Source organism: Corythoichthys intestinalis, chromosome 17, assembly GCF_030265065.1.
Source record: "Corythoichthys intestinalis isolate RoL2023-P3 chromosome 17, ASM3026506v1, whole genome shotgun sequence".
NCBI lineage: Eukaryota > Metazoa > Chordata > Actinopteri > Syngnathiformes > Syngnathidae > Corythoichthys > Corythoichthys intestinalis.
Window position 1 is genome coordinate 25,593,495 of NC_080411.1, and position 5,964 is coordinate 25,599,458.

A 5,964-nucleotide genomic window follows, 5' to 3' on the forward strand; every position below is an offset into this window, starting at 1 on the left:
CACAACAAACGCTCTTCTCTCTCAGTGTCTCTGACTTTTCTCGCGTCATTCAACCAACATAACGCATAGTAACACACATTGTCTCGTTGCCGAAACGGTGACAAAATCCAAACGGAGGGGGGAAAAAAAACATAATGCACAAAAAACGTAGATTTCAACGTACGGCGTACACATTTAAAAATCAGTGCTCACTTGTACAAATTACGCCGAAACCGTACAATTTGACAGGTATGAATATCTAAACATCCTGAGTCCTATAAATCATTACAGGTTTGCAAAAAGGTTCTTGTTAAAGATCCCCATCAAAATAATTTAAATGATGACATATGTTATCGTTTTGGGGGACAAAATTAATACATAAAACTTTTTAATAGGACTTTCACAGCATTCAATGAATGTAGGTGACAAAAGGGTCTCGCATAGTCCCTATTATGCCCCCTACTTTCCCCAGCACGTTTAATGCATGAAGGCATTCATTAATCATAAATCACAATGTAAAAACACATCAAAAAAGAAATGAACCGACTTTTTTTTTTTTTTAGTAAAACTATCAGTTTGATCTTAAATTACCAAATACTATCGTAGATTATGTCTAAATAAAGTAGTATGGAAAAGACTGATAGTTTTATGGATTTTCCTTTAAAAAAACAATTGGTTATATGGATCAGCAATTTCAGTTACATATATCATACAGCAGACAAATGGAGTAATATTTGAGAAGTGAAAAAAGTTCATGGGCGTTAGGGAAAGTATGCAATAATTACTTAAACAAAAGAAGCCACGTGCATAGATTTGGGTGTCCCAACAGTAAAATTACACCAATATTATTAGGTAGATCCTCTTTTTGTAAAAGTAACAGCCTCTGAACACTTTCTGTAGCTTCCAAAGAGGGTCTGGATTCTGGTTGAAGGTATTTTGGACCAGACATCTCCACTGCAGTCAGATTTGATGGTTTCCAAGCATGGGCAGGCCAGCTTTAATAATCAAGTCTGGGGACTGAGATGGCTGCTCCAGATTGTTGGACCTTTTCCTCAGCGTGAATGCCATTGTAGATTTTGAACAGTGTTTAGTATCCAGGCCCAGTGCAAATTCAACAATACCACTGATTCTTAAACATTGGTCTCAAAAATCTGATACAGACAAGATTTCTTTCGACCTTTAACTTTAACAAGATTGCCATTAACTGCACTGGCCACACAACCCCACAGCATGATGAACCATTACTAAATTTTATTGTGGGTAGCAAGTTGAAATGCTGGGTGACTGTTTGTGGCATGTTTGCTGAAAACACTTCTTCCGCATTAACCTCCCATACAGCATCTCCTTGGTAAAGTATGCTGAATAGATGAACTATGCACAATGACACCATCTGCGGCAACATCATGTTTTAGGTCTTTGGAGCTGATCTGTTGTCAAAAATCTTCAAAATATATAGCTGTGGTTCTTTTCTGGCTTCAATTGTTTAAGTCGACAACCCTCATAACTAATGTGTATGTGTGTGGTCCCGCGGCCAGGGGACACAATTTTTGACGGGGGTAACTACATTAGCAAGATCCCGCTCACCATTTTGACGGTGGTCTCTCGCATTTCATGGTCCATATTTTCAATCATTGGTTATTGCTCAGTAGTTGTTGTTGCTTTTGAAAGCTTATGTTTGAAAAAAATATGCATATCCATCTTGCCTTTTCGGTCCTCGGGTGGTTTTGGCTAAGCAAAGCAAATGACCGTCTAAGGTGCTAGTCACATAATCTGCTCGAAAAATAATTTTGACTCTTTATAAAAATATTGGTTTTTGTTCAATTCTTCATTTAAGTTGTTTGTTTTATTGCTTTACAACTTTTATAGACACTATTTTACCGGAAAGTTCTTAATTTTAAAATCATATACTGTATTGCAGGGTTCACCAAATCTGGACCTTGATGCCATCTATCCTGTCGTGTTTTCTACGTCTCACTCCCCTAACACACCTGAATCAAATGATTGTGTCATCAGCAACCTCTCCAGAAGCCTGATAATGATCCTGATTATTTGATTCAGGTGTGTTGGAGTAAGGGAGGCATGGAAAACACAACAGGAAAAGTGGCTCCGAGGTCCGGATTTAGTGAACCCTGCTGAATAGGAAAGTCACTTACATGCAATGAAACTTTTCGGCCACCAGGGCCCTCCCTGAAAATCCGCTTATGCCTCTAAGGTCAGTGAAGCCCCTGCCATCACCTGTGTATGTATGTCAAAGTTCAAAGAGCATAAAACAAAATGTGATAGTGCTAAAAGTATTCAAATCAAGAAACTTATTTATAAACCTGGCTTATTTTGTTTAAATAATTATTGCACTTTCCATAGCGCCTCTAAACATTTTAAACAAATTTATAAACCTGGCTTATTTAGTTTAGATTATTACACTTTCCATAGCTCCTCTAAACATTTTTTTACTTACCGTTTGTCTGCAATCTGATATATTTAACCAGTGGCGCAGGAAGTGGGGCGCTAGGGTGCTGCAGCACCCCCTGGTGTTGGGGAAGAAAAAAAAAAGTTTTATTTTTAGTCAAAAATAAAAATGCAAAAAAAATAAAAATAAAAAAATAACACACACACGTTGAAACAATAACGTATTTAACTTTGGACATTAAATGTATATGTTGAAAATGTTTTTGTTTATTAATAACATGGTCACCAGCTGACACTGTGCTTGTTACTGGATCACGGTGAATAAGGCGCTCTTGGAACGGAAAAGTTGAAAGAGGAGGCGTTAACATGGCACAAACGATTTTTTTCTTTACAAAAACAGTGAAAACTTCTAAAATTCAATTTGAGGTCGAAAGTGAAGATGATTATGATATTTCTATGATGGTGCCCAGCGAGGAAAAGTGAGCTGAAGATTTAGACCGTGTAGTTAAGAAAAGAACTCTCTTTGGTTTCTTCAAATAGGTAAGACATGCTCGCATTGTAGCAATATTATTTGGTGTTGCTGTTGAGCTTCAGCTGTTTGTTTTTCGTGTGCAATTGACCTGTGACCTTTTAGTTTTCAAATATGTTTGTCATTGCGGCGTCTAACTGCAGGGATTTGCATACACTGGCACGTTTATTTTCAGTAAAAACACACACTGCAGGTGAAATAGAATGCTTTCCTTGAAGTAGCCTAGTAGTAGTTCGTAAACTATCCAGGATGCGTGTGTGCTGCCATTATGCACGCCTTGGATGGAGAAAACGTGCGAGCAGGACAAATTTGGACCAAAACAGCTGTTTTTGGATGGCAAAAAAAAAAAAAAACATCCTCAGCGCTCCTGTATTTAACGGAAATATCTTATCCATACAACCATTGCTTTTTTAAATGATCTAAAAAATTATGAGGGGTTTCCAAACTTTTTCATATCACTATATCAGACACCCCGCCAATAAAACAGCATTACTACAATACATGACCATTCCTTAAACTTTATTCATGTAGCAACTAACAATAAGAGTTATATTACACACATGGACATTGAGATAGTGTCTTGCCATACATAACCACATGAAAAAGCTCTGCCCAAAGTTTAACACAAAGCCTTTTCTTTGAGAGAAAAAAAAAAAAACATTAGATGGTATGGTAATGTTCCCTCCGCACCTGCAATCCATAAATACAAAGACAACAATAAGTTATTTTACAATTCCTAGAGGTGATAATGAACATGGGAAAAAATAACATTCGGGCATATTTTTACAGACTCAAAACTGACTCTTTGCAGGAAAGTGCGAACCTTCACGATGGTTACACTTCATCTTAACTTCATGGTAATGCTTTGAACAGCAGCCATGAAGATGGCAGCGAGCGCGTCAACATCCTGCTCAAGAATTTACAGCAGAAAACACGCAAACATTCTCTTCATGGAGACCCCTAAAAGATAATAATTGGGATGGCCAGTAGCAACGATTGTAGGGGGACTATAAAAGTGACACATGCAACACAGGCGCTCGCCGCTGTTTTCCGACTGTTCAGGACGAGAATGAGGATAAGCCAAAATTAGGAATGTACAAATCAACCATTAGACACATGCTCATGGTTGAGAAAGAATATATCAGCTATATATTTGCAAAAGGCCTCAAAGCAAATGATAATTTAAAGAGGTGGGGGGAAAATAGCTTTCATTCTAACTACCAACAGTGCTACTATACTGGATCTCGTAAACTGTCTTCAGCTTCTTACAACTTGAGCATTTTAATAAATTAAAGAGTAAAATACAGTGATGAGAGGCCAGAGTACGAATGAGCATCAGGTAAGTGAAAAGTGATTAAAAACAAGTTTTAGAATAAAGCTGCAACAATTGTTTGATGGGAGGAGAAAAGTTTGGAGTTGTAACATATTATTTTTCACACTGCGAGGAGAAAAAGAATGCCAGAGAAGTCGTAATAATTTAGGAGGGGGATGAAGTTATAATGTTAAAGGGGGGGGGGAAAGTTTTATATAATTACTTTTTATTTTTATAAGATTTGGGTCATAATTCCAAACAGTAATTGCCATTTTTTGAAACCTGGCAAAACAGTAAAATGTCCTCACAAAATGTTACAATTATAATGAGGGAAAACTGCTGTTCTATGACAATATTGATTTTATTCTGTTCATAGTAAGGCATACTGGTAGTAATTACTTTTGTTGTAACATTGTGACCTGCACTCTTGCAATATATACAGTGGGGAGAACAAGTATTTGATACACTGCCAATGGCAGTGTATCAAATACTTGTTCTCCCCACTGTATAAATCATCGTCATATTTCCGGGGTGGTTCAACCTTTTGTAACCAGAGAAATCCTCTTCAGTGTACTTGTGAGTTTCATTGGGGAAAGTGAGGTTGTGTTGGAGTCAGCCGTAAATCTCAAACAAGCCTTCCACACATGCGAGCATGCACACAATACTGTACACCTTTAAACGCAGGCAACACCGAGACAAAGACCATCATTACTGGCCCACAACTGAGAGTGATTAAAAGAAATCTGTTTGGGATTCAGGGTTATGTCTCAAGCTAAAAAATAAAAAATAATTGAGGTCAAATATATAACATTATCACTCCAAATCAACACATTTCATAAGACTGAATCGTCACCTACTGACTGACTACTCTTAAGCAAAAACACACTGGTTTTCCTAAACCCTCTTTACCGTAAAGCTTTTTCTGTATTTTCATAAAGAAAACGTTCTCCTTGTTCACAGCATCCCTCCATTAATCAACACGCTCACACCTAACACACAGTAACTATTTATACAACTGCACTTCATGTATGGCAGTAGAAATAGAAATGAGCTAATCAGTCAAGCTATATTAAAAGAAACTCAATACTTGACATGTAGCATGTTCCACTCTGTACAGTACTTCAACAGTGCAAAAACATTCAGGCGTGTGCCGCTGCTTTCCCCAACATTCAGATCGATGTTGACGCAGCTTCTCCCCTGTCCTATACATTCGCATCTTGATTATACTTGCGGAACGCCGACGATGATTGATAAAATGAAGTTCAAAAATCAAATATGGAACCACGCAAGGAGGTGATAAAGGACACAAAATAAACATCCTCCGCATAGCGGTATATCATTAGCACAATAATAACATGAGTTGCTAATAGTTTCTCTCCCGCCTTTCTGGATGCACTTGATGTGATGTTGGTAAACAAAACATCTGCGCCAGTTGCCCCCTTCCTTGTAAAAAGTGAAACCATAAAATGTCAAACCAAACTACCTACAGTGAAGCTAAAATCAAAACATATTATAAAAAGGCTTTAAGTCACCTTGGTTCATCTCCAGTTGTAGCAAGCGACTAACTGACAAGTTTGAAACACACACACAGAGAAGTGGTATAATGTGGACATACATAATATGACGTGAATGATACTTTGCTACCTTCAGCTTTCTTCAAGAGATCTACTGTTCCTCCAGGTAGGTGTACAAGGGCATACTGTACCTCCATAAAGATTGTTACATTGTCCACTGCATA